Here is a 22,254-nt window from a genome sequence, read left to right as displayed (position 1 = left end):
TGTGTGTATAGTAGTAAACTGCCATGACAGAACATGACATGAATTCTATATCTGAAAGGTTTATAAGTTAGGTCGCATATATTTAAAACATTTGCATATTTTTAACATTGGAATCCTAGTAAATCTGCACTTATCCAGTTCAGTTGTATACATAGCCTAAAAACTGGATTTTAAGAGCATTTCTATGAAAACCAGAGATATGCAAATTATGGAAACCACAGAATAAAGCCATGAGACTAAGATAGCTATAAAGTATATGCATTGTAGTTTAGAAGATAACATTTTCATGAATGAATACAACCTTATTTCAAAATAATTAAACATTTTATTAAAAAGATAAAATTCAATTTTTTATAAAATATTTAAAATGACACACATTTTTACCCATATTCTCACAATATTTTTGTATCTATAGTGTGAAAACTGTAATAGCAAGATGCATGAGATTTGCTCATAGGAATACATTTAAGCAAATAATATTCATTTATTGAACAAACAAAAAATCAACAGTATTATTTATTAAATGACATTGCTATTATGACAGTAAAAACCTAAATAAAACATATGAACCATATGGTGGATAGGCATAGCATTTAAACAGTTATATAAAGGTCAAAATTAAACAGATTACACATCTAGAAAAATAAAATGATGTCTTAAAAGTAATAAGATCTGTATACTCTAGTGGCATCTTGACATTAGCTTTCTTCGGATAACTTCACTTTCAAGTAACATTAAATAAATGTATTGAATTAAACTTTGCAACCAAAGAGTAGTGTGTTCTTTTTTTTTCAATAATTCACAATTCTTCTACAAATACAAGGCTTATGTTGTTTAACACAGTATACTTTGCAGAAGATTTTTTTTTTATTTTCATTTGTAGCTACATTAAAGGGACATAATACATGTATGCTAAATTACTTGAAAGTGATGCAGCATAACTGTAAAAAGCTGACATTAAAATATCACCTGAATATCTCTATGTAAAAAGGGAATATATTTTACCTCACAATTTCTTCAGCTCACCTGAGTAAGAGCTCTGTGAACAGTTATACTTCAGCTGCTGTCCTGCTGCAAGTTGGAAAAAAAAATCAATTGGCATCAGCAGTGCTGAGGTAATGCATTGCTTTTCTGTGATCTCTTGAGATTTCACTGAAATCTTGTGAGATTTCATAGTAAACTTCCTTAAACTGAATAGGAAAATAACATGATTATACCTGTACATGCCAGATGGACACTCCCAAGTCCGAGGCTAGCATTCTGATTGGCTGCTTAAAGTCTCTTTACAGTGAGGTGTGAATACAAGTAAATTTTGAGGTAAAAAATCTTCCTTTTTTACATAGAGATGTTCAGGTGATATTTTCTAGTCAGCTTTTTTACAGCTATTCTGCATCACTTTTAAGTGTTTCAACATTGGTTATTATGTACCTTTAATGATAATCCCCTGGTATTCATAAATTTATATTTGTTTAGTTGAGGAAAACCTTCCAGGTTCTCTACTTTCCAGGTTATTAATTCACTAAACTTTATTAAAATAAATATAATAGGGCATGACATACTTTGATATTGTAATATGAAATTTAACAATACTTACTACAAAAAAATGGAATTTTATTTTATTATGTCTTTAGTCTCATTTTCTCCAGCAACTAGTCTATATTGGCTCCTTCAAATAAGGCAAATGGAGAAAACGTTTGACTACTGAAAAACAATTGAATCAAATAATGTATTAATATATTCTGAAAGTTTTAACATTCTGTTATTATTACAGAAAAGTATTATTGTTACAAGATTCCTTATGTCCCTTTAAGGATGCAGGACGTACTAGTGGGGTACCTCATCATCTATTAGTACCTTCTTTTTTAATATCCCCTAATTTGTCTCACTTTTTGCTTTGTGCAGAATACCGAACATGCAAAAAATAATAATAATAATAGTAATAATAATAATAAAATTAAAATAAAGGTACTAAATTGTAAATCCAAGGCAGCTGGGGTTTGTGGTTTAATGATAATATCACAACCACCCATGGCTGCCTAGTGCCACCCCTGTTTATAAATATGGAATAGCATAGAAATAGAGAGTGTCTATCTGGTTGAATCTAGGTGGCTAGGTTTATGGTTATGCCCTGCAATAGTTCACTTATTGCAGCAGAGATAATTTTGGATACCATTTTCCTTTTAAGGTCAGGTAGACATAGGAAAGGAAATCATAAAGTGATTGGCCTGAAATGTAGAAAAGAAGAATATTTGATCAAACGTAATTAAACAAATTACAGAAAGTCGAAAAAATGCATCAACAAGTACAATAAATGCCAGCAAGTATTCAGAAATATTCTTTGTTACTAGTGTTGTTTTTCAAACCTAAAATATTATAAAGACACCCGTACATTTCTTTTATACCTGCATTCTTTAATCCATCATATTATTAATATCAAAATAACTTTTTTTATTGAAATTTATAGTGAAAAATAGTTTTTATACATGAATGTAAGTAGAAATATATTCTATAATTTTACAATATAGTACATAGTATTTATATTAAAGCTTTCAGCCTGAAATTGCAGTGACCTGACATGACACATTTTTTGCATTTTAAAAAAATAAACTTTTTTCCCCCATTATAATAAGGACATGAGCAAAGATGTATAGAAATTAATCATATAAACAAACAAAAAAAAGTTCAAAACAGGGCTCCCAATTTTTAAATTACAGCTCAATGACACATTGACATATAGACTAGAACATTAATAATATTTTCAATTGTTGTTATGCAAAGAATAACAGTTTTTTAATCATCTAGGTATAATGAATTAATTTTAATCCTTGGCAAATTTATGATAAGTATAAAAACATAAATGTATGTTTCGGACAATTATTTGAGAATATGCACGGTTTGAATATACACTTACTGAATACAAACTTATATCAACTTAAACATTGAATGTAGCTATTGATTATCAGGCAACTTTATCATTAGAATTATTTAATTAATTAATAACACCTGCCATCTCATAAATATATTAAGACATCACTATTTTAGATGTTAGTTCTGAAAAAAAGATTATTTTATTATACAGTGATTCTTTTTTTAATTGAATTACATGTCATATGAAAAGACAACCTTTTAGCTGTATACCCCTTTCCTTAGTTTTTTGCCTTGAAAATATATAAACCTGAGGAAGAAATATTATTCAAATAAAAGTATCACTATATACTGCAATAATCATATCTTTTACATGTTTCTTTGGGTTTAGAGGGCAATAAGCTCATGTTCTGGAATATCTCAGTTGTCTTGCACTATAAAACCATCTTATGCTTTCCTGTTTAAATGTGCAAATGATGGCACTTATCATTACCCTGAATGGATTTGACGGTGCAAATATAAATTACATGCATTCAATGAAATCCACAAGAAAAACAGTTGATAGTTTATTTGATAAATAGTACTACACTTTCCTGTATCAGCATCGCATCTTTGCTACTGTTCATCTATGGCTTTAAACTGTACAGTAGAGTTTTTGGAATGAAATCAGTAAGACGCATCTCAGCAATGTAAAACCTGTTTAGTACAATCTAATATCCATGACGTCCATGACCAAAACAATTAGTTCAGTGATGCTAGTCACATATGATATTGCTAGCTGTCCATCTTCATTTGCTTGCTGGAGCTGTTTCACTGCAATCCAGGAAAAGTTGCAGTTTTAGCTTTTACATTACTTTCCAGATGTACATTTATGAAGAACAATTCTTAAGGCTGTGACTTTTTAGGGCAATGCATTTAATGTAAATGATACTCCAGTCATTGTGCTATTACCCAAGAGGCTTAGAAGAGTGTCTGTTCTGTTTTGTTTCCACTGATTTACCATACAAGAGTCACAATGAAGCATGTAAACTTTAGATACTAATGGAGAAGTCAATGACTGTAGAAGTTATTTCCAGCCTCAAGGAGCTGCAATAAAAAAAAAAAAAACATAAGATTTGTAAATACATGAAAATAGTTTTCAACTAATATCTATTTATTACAATTGTATCTTTCATTATAATGCATACTTATAATTTTAAAGGACACTTAAATGAAATTAAACATTTATGATTCAGATAAAGCTTGCCGTTTTAAGAGATTTTCCAATTTATTTCCATTATCAAATTGTGATGTCTTTTCTTTTTCTTTTGTACACTTTCTGATGCAAAAACTACCATGGAGCACACTCAAAAGTTCACAGTGAATTTGTATATAAGTTTGTGATTGGTTGATGTCTGTCACATGACATTTTTTAGAAATAAATTTACTGCCCATTTAAAATTCATAGTAAGTGCTATGTTTTTTTGTTTATTATACCCTTGTTTATTATGCAACTCTACTATATGTAATGGTTCTTTAAACTAAATATTAATTGATTAGCTATCACTCATATAAAGTTATTTAGATAGAAGTCATATACTTTCTTTTATTCTTTGCTGCAATCTCAAACAGCCCCAAACAGCCCCACGTGTATGTCTGGTATTTGAAATAATTGTAAGTCTAAACTAAAGTTGGTATATTTTTTTTTAAACATACAATTTAGCTTTGTTTTCTTTGTTAAAATAGCAAATTAATAAAGTTGTTCTATTCTGGCAATGAATATATTAACTGTAATAAGTACACTTACTATAATAATAAACATAATATTGTTCTCAGGGCTGATCTGAATTTAAATCTGTGGTGTTCTTAGCAGAACGTTGCCAGAAGCTTCTACTGACATTATCCAACATGATCTTTTTATTAATGTAAAAAAATACAGCAGTGTTGGAGGAGATGCGGGAACCATGGTACTTTGTCTCATATTTGGTGGGACTGTCCTGTAATTAAACCCTTATGGGTTCAGGTTGAAGCCTATATCAATCTAAAACTTAATCAAACCATAGCTCTTGATCCACAACTGATCATGCTTCATAGAGTCCCACACTTACATTGTCAATATAAAACTGGACTGCTTCAATTAATGATAAACAGTGCCAAGAGACTTATACCACGCTTGTGGAAGAAGCCTCAAAGCCCTTCTATACAACAATGGTTAGACGAAATCAAACATGTTATGGATTTAGAAGAAATGTATTACAGTTTTAATAACAAATCAGAACATTTTACAAATATACTTTTTTTATGGAATCAAAAAACACATTAACTTTATTGAGTTGAGTTTTACGAACATATGCTGAGTACTCAATATAAAGAGGTTAGTTTAACCCTTACATATTCCTACCCCAACCCTTGACAGACTTCTTTGTCTATCTCCACTGCTTTCCTACCCCTCCCTCCCCCCCCCTACTGAAATAATCCAGAAATGGACATAAGTTACAACCAGTTATTTATCATTAAAGTGATGTATAAGTTAAAAGTTATTAAAGGGACAGTCTACACCAAAATGTATCTTATTTAAAAAGATAGATAATCCCTTTATTACCCATTCCCCAGTTTTGCATAACCAACACAGTTATATTAATATACTTTTTACCTCTGTGATTACCTTGTATCTAAGACTTTGCAGACAGCCTCCTTACCTAAGTGCCTTTGATAGACAAGCAGTGTAGTCAATCAGTGAAGACTCCTAAATAACTTCACGGGAGTGAGCACAATGTTATCTATATGACACATGTGAACTAGCACAGTCTAACTGTGAAAAACTTTCAAAATGCTCTGAGCTAGGAGGCGGTTTTCAACTGTTTAGAAATCAGTTTGAGCCTAGCTAGGTTTAGCTTTTCAAAAATACCACCAAGGGAACAAAGCAAATTTGATGATAAAAGTAAATAGGAAAGTTGTTTAAAATTGCATGCCCTATCTGAATCATGAAAGTTTAGTTTTGACTTTACTGTCCCTTTAATGATGATATTGTGAAAAGATTTGATTTGAAGAATTCTGTACTATTCTTGATGTGATTGTTCAACTGTCTGATTTTTTGTAAATGGAATTCTTTTGGATCAATAAAAAAAAATATTTACACAAAAAAAATAATAATTCAGCAGCGTTTTTAAGTCATAAGGTTCATTCCATAGCACACACATTCTAGAATCTAGAACAGTCTAATAACTAAACTTCTGTGCACTAATAACACACCTGAAAAGTACAGACATGAAACACTTTGAGATGGCAATAGAAAATGATAAATCAAATATAAAAAAAATCTGCAATATGCTTTATTTATTTATTTTCCCCCCTTTTCCTGTAATTCCATTCTGAATAGGGTGACCATATTGATGCTTTAAAACAGGAAACATATAAAAATACATATGACAGGGCTGTTTAAAGAAATGTTTTGAATAATGTTCCATTTTAATAACCCTGACATATGTATTTTTCATATGTGTCCTGTTTTAGAGCAGAAATATGGTCACTCTAATTCTGAAACTGTGAGCTTTTCAGTTCCTGTTAAAAATAGAAGTGCACTGTTATATTCCACACAGCCATTGGCTGCACACTCTAGGGACCTATTTATAACTGTCTCTAATTGGCCAACGAAGAGAAGGTAACCTAAGTTACAACATGGCAGCTCCCATTGTTTATAGACACTAAAACTTAACACTTATATTTTCAATATTTAAACAACTAATGAAAAAATACATCTAATCTTTTCTTTGAATGCATCATTCTATCTAGCCTTTAGTGTTTAATGTCCCTTTAAGCAAACTCAGAAGCATCTGGCTGGCTCATGTGAGCATTGTGTTAGGAAATTAAAAGGATTGAGGAGAATGTTGTTCTCCTGGTTGTATCTGGTTTGGTAAAGTACAACTTCACTAGAACTCCACAGATACAATAAAGATACAGACATATAGATTGGTGGTAGGGATGGGCAAATGTGTTTATATAGTTGAATTTGAATGTTAGAACGAATATTATTGTAGAAATGCAATTTACATAATCGAATGTTGATAAGAACACATTCAAATTTGAATATTTCATTTACACAACACAGTTGTAGACTAGAAATACTATTTCAAATTTGAATGGCACATCCAAATTTAAATGGCACATTCGAATTTGAATATTACATTTATAAAACAGAGTTGTAGACTAGAAATACTATTTCAAATTTGAATGTTACATTCAAATTCGAATGTCACATTAAAATTTAAATATTACATTTATAAAACACAGTTATAGACTAGAAATACTAATTCGAATTCAAATGTTACATTCAAATTCGAATATTACATTTCGAAATTGAATGTGATATAAAATACGAAATTTGAACAAACGAATGTATCAAAATTTGTTTTAAATTTTGAATTTTTAGAAACATTCGCCCATCCCTAATTGGTGGTATATTATAGTTTACTAATATGCAGAGCTGTAAATCCAACCTTTTAGACATTCTATTACTTCTATGTTCATCCAGAAGTTTTAGGTAATCATTTTGAAGAGGGAAAAGCCCCCCCCCCCTGCTGTCTTTATGCTAGTAGAAAACTTCTTACTGTGCGTAATGGGAAATTTATATGTACTTAACATATAAATAGCACAATTCTTTATATTAGATAGATACAGCTTTAATATTCAACTCAGTTCCCAAATTACTTAAATATCAGTAAAATTTAATTAATTTGCTTAAAACAATATTGAGCAAAGACATTTTTGTGTTTCTTAGGAAATAAATCTCATATTCCCAGTTTTGTGTTTCATTAAAAGTGCTTCAGAGTATAAAGTTACAATATAATCCTTTTTTAGTTAATTATACCATACAATTAATCAAAATATTATCCCAATACTAATATCTGTGAAAACAGCTCTTGTGTAAAAGAACAACCTTTTGCTACCAAATAATGTAGTAATTAATTAGTTTTTAAAAAAGTCAAACCATATCTTACAAAATAGCACTGGAAAATGTTAAAAACATTCAGGGACTCTTAAAGGAATGTACAAATTGCAACATGAAAATACTCTAATGCCTTTCATATTGCACAATTGCTTTCCTTTTGATAGGTGCTTAACCCCTGCAAAGGGTTTAAACACATAGGCCTAGTTTATGTTGTTGTTGTAAACTGGATAAACAAGTACCTCAAGTATCTCAAAGTCTATTAAGATGTTTTATGTTACCATCCGTTTTCACACATTTACAACAGCAATGGAAACTAGGAAACTCTAGACTAACAATGCACTACTGGTCCAGAGCTGCGCATGACTGCTAAGCCATCTAAGGCCTAGTTTCCATTGAGGTGGTAAAGTTTGTAAACTGATGAAAAACTAAAAAATATCCATAGACTCTGAGGCCTAGTTTGGAAACTGTTGGTAAAAACATTAAATGGCCTAGTTTTCATTGAGGTGGTAATGTTTGAAAACTGGTGGTAATTTAAAAAATCTCCCTAGACTTTAATTAAGATATTTGTGTTTATCACCAGTTTCCACAATTTATAACCTCAATTGAAACTAGTCCATTGATCTATATTAAAGGCCTATATTTATCAAGCTCCGTACGGAGCTTGAAGGGCCGTGTTTCTGGCGAGTCTTCAGACTCGCCAGAAACACAAGTTATGAAGCAGCCTGCTCTGAGCAGGCGGACAGACATTGCCGGAAATCAACCCGATTAAGTACGATCGGGTTGATTGACACCCCCCTGCTGGCGGCCGATTGCCCGCGAGTCTGCAGGGGGCGGTGTTGCACCAGCAGCTCTTGTGAGCTGCTGGTGCAATGCTGAATACGGAAAGCGTATTGCTCTCCGTATTCAGCGAGGTCTGGCGGACCTGATCCGCACTGTCGGAACAGGTCCGCCAGACCTTGATAAATAGAGGCCCTAGTTTCCATTGAGGTGGTTAAAGTTTGGAAACTGGTGGTAACTTAATAGAGCTAAAGATTTTTATCACCAGTTTCTACAATTTACCACCCCAATGGAAACAAGCCCAAAGTCTATGGAGAATTTTTATGTTACCACCCGTTTCCAAACTTTACCACCTCAATGGAAACTATGCCTAATGGAGATAAATGTTTTTACCACCTGTTTCCAAACTTTATTACCTAAATGGAAATTAGGCCTAAGGGTAGCATATTTGTGTAGTCACTAATCACAGCGATGTTCATCTTGAACAGCAATTCATTTTCAGTCCAGAGATAACTTTAACTACACTTTAAATGCATTTTCTGCGTTAAACATATAGGTATAGGCAAATAATAATGCAAGAAGAAAATGCATAATGTATTGGATAATTTTCTTTTTGCAGCTACATGTTACATAAACAAAGTACAACATGTATTGGAAATGGGGAAGTTTTTCAGCAGTTTCTGAAATTAACACACATAGAAAGAAGCCCTTTCTCTTAAATAATATTGTCCGCTTATTGCTTAAGGACCTTAAAAAAAGAAGATTATCATCACAGTGCAATAAATAAAATCTAGCTATTTTAATTCCTCTTCTTTAAAATTGCACATATTTAAAAAAAAAAAAAATCTTAAATTGTAAAAATGTGTATTCTGTGGATGTTTTTTTACTTGCTTTGCTACTCTCAGAATAACAATATCTTAGCTTAAAGGGACATAATACTCATATGCTAAATCCCTTGAAAGTGATGCAGCATAACTGTAAAAAGCTGACAGAAAAATATCACCTGAGAATCTTTATGGAAAAAAGGAAAAGATTTTACCTCACAACTTCCTCAGCTCAGCAGAGTAAGTGTTGTGTAAAAAGTTATACTTCTGCCGCTTTCCAACTGCAGGTAAAAAAAAAAAAAAAGGAAGAAATAAACAGCAGCCAATCAGCATCAGCAGTGCTGAGGTAATGAACTCTTTTACTGTGATCTCCTGAGATTTCACTTAACTCTCATGAGATTTCATAGTAAACATCCTGAAACTGAATAGGGAAATAACATGAGTGTGCATGAGGCTCACTCCCTTGCCGATCCCGCAACAGGCATACTGATTTGATACTTAAAGTCCTTTACAATGGGGTGTGAATACTTAGGACATTTTGAGGTAAAATATCTTTCTTATTTACAAAGAGATGTTCAGGTGATATTTTCTAGTCAGCTGTTTACAGCTATACTGCATCACTTTCAAGTGTTTCAACATTTAATTTTGGGTCAGATTACAAGTGGAGCACTAATTAACGCTCCTGCTTGAGAAATAACTGTGCTACAAGTTTGGCTTTTTGTGCTCATTGGGTTGTGTTCTTATTGAAAATAAACAGTTTTTGCTTCAGCACTAACCAGACGAGCGTAAAAAAACAAAGATAGAATATCACGAAAGCGTTCACGTATTCCCCCATAGAAGTCAATGGTGCAAACAAGTGGCAAAAAATTGAACACCCTACTCCTGTGCAAACCGAATCGCATATTCTCATGTGAGCTAACTCAACATGAAAATATGAATATTTCCCATTCCAATGTTCTTCACATAGAAGAATATGTTCTATTTATTATACAGGGAGTGTAGAATTATTAGGCAAATGAGTATTTTGACCACATCATCCTCTTTATGCATGTTGTCTTACTCCAAGCTGTATAGGCTCGAAAGCCTACTACCAATTAAGCATATTAGGTGATGTGCATCTCTGTAATGAGAAGGGGTGTGGTCTAATGACATCAACACCCTATATCAGGTGTGCATAATTATTAGGCAACTTCCTTTCCTTTGGCAAAATGGGTCAAAAGAAGGACTTGACAGGCTCAGAAAAGTCAAAAATAGTGAGATATCTTGCAGAGGGATGCAGCACTCTTAAAATTGCAAAGCTTCTGAAGCGTGATCATCGAACAATCAAGCGTTTCATTCAAAATAGTCAACAGGATCGCAAGAAGCGTGTGGAAAAACCAAGGCGCAAAATAACTGCCCATGAACTGAGAAAAGTCAAGCGTGCAGCTGCCAAGATGCCACTTGCCACCAGTTTGGCCATATTTCAGAGCTGCAACATCACTGGAGTGCCCAAAAGCACAAGGTGTGCAATACTCAGAGACATGGCCAAGGTAAGAAAGGCTGAAAGACGACCACCACTGAACAAGACACACAAGCTGAAACGTCAAGACTGGGCCAAGAAATATCTCAAGACTGATTTTTCTAAGGTTTTATGGACTGATGAAATGAGAGTGAGTCTTGATGGGCCAGATGGATGGGCCCGTGGCTGGATTGGTAAAGGGCAGAGAGCTCCAGTCCGACTCAGATGCCAGCAAGGTGGAGGTGGAGTACTGGTTTGGGCTGGTATCATCAAAGATGAGCTTGTTGGGCCTTTTCGGGTTGAGGATGGAGTCAAGCTCAACTCCCAGTCCTACTGCCAGTTTCTGGAAGACACCTTCTTCAAGCAGTGGTACAGGAAGAAGTCTGCATCCTTCAAGAAAAAACATAATTTATGCTTACCTGATAAATTCCTTTCTTCTGTTGTGTGATCAGTCCACGGGTCATCATTACTTCTGGGATATTATCTGCTCCCCTACAGGAAGTGCAAGAGGATTCACCCAGCAGAGTTGCTATATAGCTCCTCCCCTCTACGTCACCTCCAGTCATTCGACCAAAGACCAACGAGAAAGGAGAAGCCAAGGGTGTAGTGGTGACTGGATTATAATTTAAAAAAAAATATTTACCTGCCTTAAAAAACAGGGCGGGCCGTGGACTGATCACACAACAGAAGAAAGGAATTTATCAGGTAAGCATAAATTATGTTTTCTTCTGTTATGTGTGATCAGTCCACGGGTCATCATTACTTCTGGGATACCAATACCAAAGCAAAAGTACACGGATGACGGGAGGGATAGGCAGGCTCATTATACAGAAGGAACCACTGCCTGAAGAACCTTTCTCCCAAAAATAGCCTCCGAAGAAGCAAAAGTGTCAAATTTGTAAATTTTGGAAAAAGTATGAAGCGAAGACCAAGTTGCAGCCTTGCAAATCTGTTCAACAGAGGCCTCATTCTTAAAGGCCCAAGTGGAAGCCACAGCTCTAGTGGAATGAGCTGTAATTCTTTCAGGAGGCTGCTGTCCAGCAGTCTCATAGGCTAAACGTATTATGCTACGAAGCCAAAAAGAGAGAGAGGTAGCAGAAGCTTTTTGACCTCTCCTCTGTCCAGAATAAACGACAAACAGGGAAGAAGTTTGACGAAAATCTTTAGTTGCCTGCAAGTAGAACTTGAGGGCACGAACTACATCCAGATTGTGTAGAAGACGTTCCTTCTTTGAAGAAGGATTTGGACACAAGGATGGAACAACAATCTCTTGATTGATATTCCTGTTAGAAACAACCTTAGGTAAGAACCCAGGTTTAGTACGCAGAACTACCTTGTCTGAGTGAAAGATCAGATAAGGAGAATCACAATGTAGGGCTGATAACTCAGAGACTCTTCGAGCCGAGGAAATAGCCATTAAAAATAGAACTTTCCAAGATAACAATTTTATATCAATGGAATGAAGGGGTTCAAACGGAACACCCTGTAAAACGTTAAGAACTAAGTTTAAACTCCATGGCGGAGCAACAGTTTTAAACACAGGCTTGATCCTAGCTAAAGCCTGACAAAAGGCCTGGATGTCTGAATTTTCTGACAGACGCCTGTGTAACAAGATGGACAGAGCTGAGATCTGTCCCTTTAATGAGCTAGCCGATAAACCCTTTTCTAAACCTTCTTGTAGAAAAGACAATATCCTAGGAATCCTAACCTTACTCCAGGAGTAATCTTTGGATTCACACCAGTATAGGTATTTACGCCATATTTTATGGTAAATCTTTCTGGTAACAGGCTTCCTAGCCTGTATCAGGGTATCAATAACCGACTCAGAAAAACCACGTTTTGATAAAATCAAGCGTTCAATTTCCAAGCAGTCAGCTTCAGAGAAGTTAGATTTTGATGTTTGAATGGACCCTGTATCAGAAGGTCCTGTCTTAGAGGTAGAGACCAAGGCGGACAGGATGACATGTCCACTAGATCTGCATACCAAGTCCTGCGTGGCCATGCAGGTGCTATTAGAATCACTGATACTCTCTCCTGTTTGATTTTGGCAATCAATCGAGGAAGCAGCGGGAAGGGTGGAAACACATAAGCCATCCTGAAGTTCCAAGGTGCTGTCAAAGCATCTATCAGAACCGCTCCCGGATCCCTGGATCTGGATCCGTAGCGAGGAAGTTTGGCGTTCTGGCGAGACGCCATGAGATCTATCTCTGGTTTGCCCCAACGTCGAAGTATTTGGGCAAAGACCTCCGGATGAAGTTCCCACTCCCCCGGATGAAGAGTCTGGCGACTCAAGAAATCCGCCTCCCAGTTCTCCACTCCCGGGATGTGGATTGCTGACAGGTGGCAAGAGTGAGACTCTGCCCAGCGAATTATCTTTGATACTTCTATCATTGCTAGGGAGCTTCTTGTCCCTCCTTGATGGTTGATGTAAGCTACAGTCGTGATGTTGTCCGACTGAAACCTGATGAACCCCCGAGTCTTTAACTGGGGCCAAGCTAGAAGGGCATTGAGAACTGCTCTCAATTCCAGAATGTTTATTGGCAGGAGACTTTCCTCCTGACTCCATTGTCCCTGAGCCTTCAGAGAATTCCAGACAGCGCCCCAACCTAGAAGGCTGGCGTCTGTTGTTACAATTGTCCAGTCCGGCCTGCTGAACGGCATCCCCCTGGACAGATGTGGCCGAGAAAGCCACCATAAAAGAGAGTTTCTGGTCTCTTGATCCAGATTCAGAGTGGGGGACAAATCTGAGTAATCCCCATTCCACTGACTCAGCATGCACAATTGCAGCGGTCTGAGATGTAGGCGCGCAAAGGGAACTATGTCCATTGCTGCTACCATTAAGCCGATCACCTCCATGCATTGAGCTACTGACGGGAGTTGAATGGAATGAAGGACACGGCATGCATTTAGAAGCTTTGTTAATCTGTCTTCTGTCAGATAAATCTTCATTTCTACAGAATCTATAAGAGTCCCCAAGAATGGAACTCTTGTGAGAGGAAAGAGAGAACTCTTCTTTTCGTTCACTTTCCATCCATGCGACCTTAGAAATGCCAGAACTAACTCTGTATGAGACTTGGCAGTTTGAAAGCTTGAAGCTTGTATCAGAATGTCGTCTAGGTACGGAGCTACCGAAATTCCTCGCGGTCTTAGTACCGCCAGAAGGGCACCCAGAACCTTTGTAAAGATTCTTGGAGCCGTAGCCAATCCGAATGGAAGGGCTACAAACTGGTAATGCCTGTTTAAGAAGGCAAACCTTAGATACCGGTAATGATCTTTGTGAATCGGTATGTGAAGGTAAGCATCCTTTAAATCCACTGTGGTCATGTACTGACCCTCTTGGATCATGGGTAAGATTGTCCGAATAGTTTCCATTTTGAACGATGGAACTCTTAGGAATTTGTTTAGGATCTTTAAATCCAAGATTGGCCTGAAAGTTCCCTCTTTTTTGGGAACCACAAACAGGTTTGAGTAAAACCCTTGTCCTTGTTCCGACCGCGGAACCGGATGGATCACTCCCATTAATAATAGATCTTGTACACAGCGTAGAAACGCGTCCTTCTTTATTTGGTTTGTTGACAACCTTGACAGATGAAATCTCCCTCTTGGGGGAGAGAATTTGAAGTCTAGAAGGTATCCCTGAGATATGATCTCTAGCGCCCAGGGATCCTGGACATCTCTTGCCCAAGCCTGGGCGAAGAGAGAGAGTCTGCCCCCCACTAGATCCGGTCCCGGATCGGGGGCCCTCGGTTCATGCTGTCTTTGGGGCAGCAGCAGGTTTACTGGCCTGCTTGCCCTTGTTCCAGGACTGGTTAGGCTTCCAGCCTTGTCTGTAACGAGCAACAGCTCCTCCCTGTTTTGGTGCAGTGGAAGTTGGCGCTGCTCCTGCTTTGAAATTCCGAAAGGGACGAAAATTAGACTGTCTAGCCTTAGCTTTGGCTTTGTCTTGAGGTAGAGCGTGGCCCTTACCTCCTGTAATGTCAGCAATAATTTCTTTCAAACCGGGCCCAAATAAAGTTTGCCCCTTGAAAGGTATATTAAGTAATTTGGACTTAGAAGTTACATCAGCCGACCAGGATTTTAGCCACAGCGCCCTGCGTGCCTGAATGGCGAATCCTGAATTCTTAGCCGTAAGTTTGGTTAAATGTACTACGGCCTCCGAAATGAATGAATTAGCTAGTTTAAGGACTCTAAGCCTGTCCGTAATGTCGTCCAGCGTAGCTGAACTAAGGTTCTCTTCCAGAGACTCAATCCAAAATGCTGCCGCAGCCGTGATCGGCGCGATGCATGCAAGGGGTTGTAATATAAAACCTTGTTGAACAAACATTTTCTTAAGGTAACCCTCTAATTTTTTATCCATAGGATCTGAAAAAGCACAGCTATCCTCCACCGGGATAGTGGTACGCTTAGCTAAAGTAGAAACTGCTCCCTCCACCTTAGGGACCGTTTGCCATAAGTCCCGCGTGGTGGCGTCTATTGGAAACATCTTTCTAAATATTGGAGGGGGTGAGAACGGCACACCGGGTCTATCCCACTCCTTAGTAACAATTTCAGTTAATCTCTTAGGTATAGGAAAAACGTCAGTACTCGCCGGTACCGCAAAGTATTTATCCAACCTACACATTTTCTCTGGTATTGCAACAGCGTTACAATCGTTGAGAGCTGCTAAGACCTCCCCTAGTAATACACGGAGGTTTTCCAATTTAAATTTAAAATTTGAAATATCTGAATCCAATCTGTTTGGATCAGAACCGTCACCTACAGAATGAAGCTCTCCGTCCTCATGCTCTGCAAGCTGTGACGCAGTATCAGACATGGCCCTAGAATTATCAGCGCACTCTGTTCTCACCCCAGAGTGATCACGCTTGCCTCTTAGTTCTGGTAATTTAGCCAAAACTTCAGTCATAACAGTAGCCATATCTTGTAATGTTATCTGTAATGGCTGCCCAGATGTACTAGGCGCCATAATATCACGCACCTCCCGGGCGGGAGATGCAGGTACTGACACGTGAGGCGAGTTAGTCGGCATAACTCTCCCCTCGCTGTTTAGTGAAATTTGTTCAATTTGTACAGATTGGCTTTTATTTAAGGTAGCATCAATACAGTTAGTACATAAATTTCTATTGGGCTCCACCTTGGCATTGGAACAAATGACACAGGTATCTTCCTCTGAATCAGACATGTTTAACACACTAGCAATAAACATGCAACTCGGTTACAATTTTATTTAATAAAAACGTACTGTGCCTCAAGAAGCACTAAACGATTTAAATGACAGTTGAAATAATGAACTGAAAAACAGTTATAGCATCACTCTTAACAAACAACACAACTTTTTAGCAAAGGTTTGTTCCCATTAGTAAAATAACACTAATTAAATTTTAAACATAAAAATTACAGAGCAACGTTTTAAATCACAGTCACTATATAAGTCTCACAGCTCTGCTGAGAGAATCTATCTCCCTTCAAAGAAGTTTGAAGACCCCTGAGTTCTGTTAGAGATGAACCGGATCATGCAGAAAACCTGACTGGAAATTTTTGATGCGTAGCAAAGAGCGCCAAAAACGGCCCCTCCCTCTCACACACAGCAGTGAGAGAGAAACGAAACTGTCATAATTAACACAAGCAAACTGCCAAGTGGAAAAATAATGCCCAAATACTTATTCACTCAGTACCTCATTAATGCAAACGATTCTACATTCCAGCAAAAACGTTTAACATGAAAAATACCTAATAAAAGGTTTAATGTACTTTTACAGAGTAATTCCGGTGAAATACCATCCCCAGAATACTAAAGTGTAGAGTATACATACATGTTCATTATAACGGTATGGCAGGATTTTTTCATCAATTCCATTCAGAAAATAAAAACTGCTACATACCTCAATGCAGATTCAACTGCCCGCTGTCCCCTGATCTGAAGTTTTTACCTCCCTCAGATGGCCGAGAAACAGCAATATGATCTTAACTACTCCGGTTAAAATCATAAGAAAAACTCTGGTAGATTCTTCTTCAAACTCTGCCAGAGAGGTAATAACACGCTCCGGTGCTATTGTAAAATAACAAACTTTTGATTGAAGTTCTAAAAACTAAGTATAATCACCATAGTCCTCTCACACCTCCTATCTAGTCTTTGGGTGCAAGAGAATGACTGGAGGTGACGTAGAGGGGAGGAGCTATATAGCAACTCTGCTGGGTGAATCCTCTTGCACTTCCTGTAGGGGAGCAGATAATATCCCAGAAGTAATGATGACCCGTGGACTGATCACACATAACAGAAGAAACATGATTTTCATGCAGGACAATGCTCCATCACACGCGTCCAAGTACTCCACAGCGTGGCTGGCAAGAAAGGGTATAAAAGAAGAAAATCTAATGACATGGCCTCCTTGTTCACCTGATCTGAACCCCATTGAGAACCTGTGGTCCATCATCAAATGTGAGATTTACAAGGAGGGAAAACAGTACACCTCTCTGAACAGTGTCTGGGAGGCTGTGGTTGCTGCTGCACGCAATGTTGATGGTGAACAGATCAAAACACTGACAGAAACCATGGATGGCAGGCTTTTGAGTGTCCTTGCAAAGAAAGGTGGCTATATTGGTCACTGATTTGTTTTTGTTTTGTTTTTGAATGTCAGAAATGTATATTTGTGAATGTTGAGATGCTATATTGGTTTCACTGGTAAAAATAAATAATTGAAATGAGTATATATTTGTTTTTTGTTAAGTTGCCTAATAATTATGCACAGTAATAGTCACCTGCACACACAGATATCCCCCTAAAATAGCTATAACTAAAAACAAACTAAAAACTACTTCCAAAAATATTCAGCTTTGATATTAATGAGTTTTTTGGGTTCATTGAGAACATGGTTGTTGTTCAATAATAAAATTAATCCTCAAAAATACAACTTGTCTAATAATTCTGCACTCCCTGTATATGCAGTTATAGATATATAAAGATATACACAGGAACATCTATTTATAAATACTTAGAACATATTCTGCTATATGAGGAACATTGGAATGTGAAATATTTACAGTAAATATAGTTAAAACCTTTATTAAAAATGAATATTGCATAAATATGACTTTTTTATGTTTTCATCTACTACTACTTTTTCTACAAAAATGGGCTCCAATGCCCTTATATATATGTCTCTATGCGTACATATGTATTTATGTGTTTATATGTGTATATATGACTGTAAATACGTATATACACATTTAATTACATAAATACATATGTACACATATATAGACATATATATACCTACATATACATCTCTAGACATGTTTCTAACACCTGAGACCTGATATCTTTGAGCCCTTATAACTTTTGTGTACATTATATTTTAAATTATTTTTATTAGATGGTGTTATTATGAGTGAAAGTGTAGTTTGTAATGTATTTTGGATGTTTTTTGTATTGATATTTTGGGCATAGTTTTGTATAAAGGAATTCACACATACAAAGCAACATATTCTGGAACTGTATTGTTCTATGTAAATAAATATGTATATGCTCATATATGTATGTGTGACTTACCCCCTTTTCTGCGCTAGTTCATGGCATGAGAACGAGGCTCCCATTGGAGCCTATGTAAGCACTCTCTTGTAAACGCAAAGCTACCGTGCAATGCAAATGCGAGGATTGCACCTAACTTGCTATACAAGCAATATTTTGCACTCCACTTATAATATAGCCCTTAATATACAATATAGAATTTATTCAAAGGGGCTAGGGCAGTCTAATAATTTAATTCCAGCCAAATGTGTCTGCAAGAATTCGAAAAATATTTCTGTAAACTATGGATTATCAGTAATGATTGAATGTTGCTTACTATATGTGTGTGTAAATATATATATTTTTATAGTTATATCTGCATAAAACCTAGGAAAGAGACAAACAATTGCCTGACATAATATAGAATAGTTTTTAGAGGGGGAAGTAACTGCAAAATATTAAAGGGACACTAAACCCAAATTTTTTCTTTCGTGATTCAGATAGAGCATGCAATTTTAAACAACTTTCTAATTTACTCCTATTATCAATTTTCTTTGTTCTCTTGCTTTCTTTATTTGGATTTTTTTTTTTTTGGTTCAGTACCATGGAAAGCACTTGTTTATTGGTAGGTGAATTTACCCACCAATCAGCAAGAACAACACAGTGGGGTCGATCCGATAAAAATCGTCGCCCGCAAAAGCCGGCGACGCCAATATTTACGCTGGTTTGGTATCATATATACGGCGTAACCTAGAAGTTACGCGCGTATATTTCTGCCGTCGGCCGTAATTTTTTGGGCTATAGGCAGGTATACCAAACCAGCGCAGTTTGGTATCCAATATGCAGCGTAAGGACTTACGTGGCGAAAATGGAGAAATCTTACTCCATTTTCACCTCGCCACAAAAAGCAGCCGTAAGAAGCCTTACGCTGACTATTGTAGCCCCGTAACTCCCTAAACTGGCTGCTAAAATAAACCTAACACCTAACGCATGCGCAATGTCTATCTACCTGTCAACCGCGATCCCCCCCCGAAATTCCTAATAAAGTTATTAACCCCTAAACCGCCGCTCCCGGACCCCGCCGCCATCTACATAAACTAACCCCCTACTGTGAGCCCCTAAAACCGCCACCATCTAACTGATCTATCCCCTAATGTGAACCCCTAAAACCACCGCCATCTACCTTATCTATCCCCTAATGTGAACCCCTTACACCGCCGCCATCTACCTTATCTATCCCCTAATTAGAACCCCTTACACCGCTGTCATCTACCTTATCTATCCCCTAATTAGAACCCCTTACACCGCTGTCATCTACCTTATCTATCCCCTAATCTGACCCCTTACACCGCCGCCACCTATATAAAAATTATTAACCCCTAATCTAATCCCCCTATACCGCCGCCAGCTATATTAATATTATTAACCCCTAATGTAAGCCCCTTACACCGCCGCCATCTCTATTAAAATGATTAACCCCTAATTTAATCTACCTACCCCGCCGCCAGCTATATTATCTATATTAACCCTAAGTATATTATAGTTAATATAGGTATTACATTATATATATTAACTATATTAACCCTAATTATATTAGGGTTAATATAGTTAATATAGTTACTATAGTATTTATATTAACTATATTAACTCTATCTAACCCTAACACCCCTAACTAAATTTATATTAAATTAATCTAATTCATTTATAAACTAAAATATTCCTATTTAAATCTAAATACTTACCTATAAAATAAACCCTAAGATAGCTACAATATAATTAATAATTACATTGTAGCTATGTTAGGGTTAATTTTTATTTTACAGGTAAATTGTTAATTATTTTAACTAGGTATAATAGCTATTAAATAGTTATTAACTATTTAATATCTACCTAGTTAAAATAATTACCCAATTACCTGTAAAATAAATCCTAACCTAAGTTACAAATACATCTACACTATCAATAAATTAAATAAACTACAAACATCTATCTAAAAATACAATTAAATTAACTAAACTAAATTACAAAAAAAAACAAACACTAAATTACAAAAAATAAAAAAAAGATTACAAGATTTTTAAGCTAATTACACCTATTCTAAGCCCCCTAAGAAAATAATAAACCCCCAAAATAAAAAAAATTCCCTGCCCTATTCTAAATTAAAAAAAGTTCAAAGCTCTTTACCTTACCAGCCCTTAAAAGGGCCTTTTGTGGGGCATGCCCCAAAGAATTCAGCTCTTTTGCATACAAATACAATACCCCCCCCCATTACAACCCACCACCCACATACCCCTATTCTAAAACCACCCAAACCCCCCTTAAAAAAGCCTAACACTACCCCCCTAAAGATCTCCCTACCTTGTCTTCACCACACCGGGCCGAACTTCTGATCCGATCCGGGCGATGTCTTGCTCCAAGCGGCAAAGAAGAATTCTTCCTCCGGCGATGTCTTCCTCCAAGCGGCAAAGAAGAATTCTTCCTCCGGCGATGTCTTCCTCCAAGCGGCAAAGAAGAATTCTTCCTCCGGCGACGTCTTCCTCCAAGCGGCAGCAAAGTCTTCATTCTTCCGGCGGCATCTTCAATCTTCTTTATTCGCTCCGCCGCCGCGGAGCATCCATCCCGGCCGACGACTGAACGACGAATGAGGTACCTTTAAATGATGTCATCCAAGATGGCGTCCGCCGAATTCCGATTGGCTGATAGGATTCTATCAGCCAATCGGAATTAAGTTAGAAAAATCTGATTGGCTGATTGAATCTGCCAATCAGATTCAAGTTCAATCCGATTGGCTGATCCAATCAGCCAATCAGATTGAGCTTGCATTCTATTGGCTGTTCCGATCAGCCAATAGAATGCAAGCTCAATCTGATTGGCTGATTGGATCAGCCAATCGGATTGAACTTGAATCTGATTGGCTGATTCAATCAGCCAATCAGATTTTTCTAACTTAATTCCGATTGGCTGATAGAATCCTATCAGCCAATCGGAATTCGGTGGACGCCATCTTGGATGACGTCATTTAAAGGTACCTCATTCGTCGTTCAGTCGTCGGCCGGGATGGATGCTCCACGGCGGCGGAGCGAAGAAAGAAGATTGAAGATGCCGCCGGAAGAATGAAGACTTTGCTGCCGCTTGGAGGAAGACGTCGCCGGAGGAAGAATTCTTCTTTGCCGCTTGGAGGAAGACATCGCCGGAGGAAGAATTCTTCTTTGCCGCTTGGAGGAAGACATCGCTGGAGGAAGAATTCTTCTTTGCCGCTTGGAGCAAGACATCGCCCGGATCGGATCAGGAGTTCGGCCCGGTGTGGTGAAGACAAGGTAGGGAGATCTTCAGGGGGGTAGTGTTAGGCTTTTTTAAGGGGGGTTTGGGTGGTTTTAGAATAGGGGTATGTGGGTGGTGGGTTGTAATGGGGGGGGGTATTGTATTTGTATGCAAAAGAGCTGAATTCTTTGGGGCATGCCCCACAAAAGGCCCTTTTAAGGGCTGGTAAGGTAAAGAGCTTTGAACTTTTTTTAATTTAGAATAGGGCAGGGAATTTTTTTTATTTTGGGGGTTTATTATTTTCTTAGGGGGCTTAGAATAGGTGTAATTAGCTTAAAAATCTTGTAATCTTTTTTTTATTTTTTGTAATTTAGTGTTTGTTTGTTTTTGTAATTTAGTTTAGTTAATTTAATTGTATTTTTAGATAGATGTTTGTAGTTTATTTAATTTATTGATAGTGTAGGTGTATTTGTAACTTAGGTTAGGATTTATTTTACAGGTAATTGGGTAATTATTTTAACTAGGTAGATATTAAATAGTTAATAACTATTTAATAGCTATTATACCTAGTTAAAATAATTAACAATTTACCTGTAAA

General features: G+C 36.7%; 1 protein-coding gene across 1 annotated transcript in view; it reads right to left on the bottom strand.

The window, feature by feature from the left end:
- Window positions 1–302: 302 nt before the first annotated feature.
- PRR16 (proline rich 16) overlaps window positions 303–22,254 on the bottom strand; it is a 752,278-nt gene continuing 730,326 nt past the window's right edge. The window contains exon 3 of the mRNA XM_053701595.1: window positions 303–3,951. The gene's annotated coding sequence lies outside the window, so the exon portion shown is untranslated. The remainder of the gene's footprint in view (window positions 3,952–22,254) is intronic.

Source organism: Bombina bombina, chromosome 2, assembly GCF_027579735.1.
Source record: "Bombina bombina isolate aBomBom1 chromosome 2, aBomBom1.pri, whole genome shotgun sequence".
Classification (NCBI taxonomy): domain Eukaryota; kingdom Metazoa; phylum Chordata; class Amphibia; order Anura; family Bombinatoridae; genus Bombina; species Bombina bombina.
The sequence above is the reverse complement of the archived record's forward strand: the minus strand, read 5'-3'. Positions and strand labels throughout refer to the sequence as shown.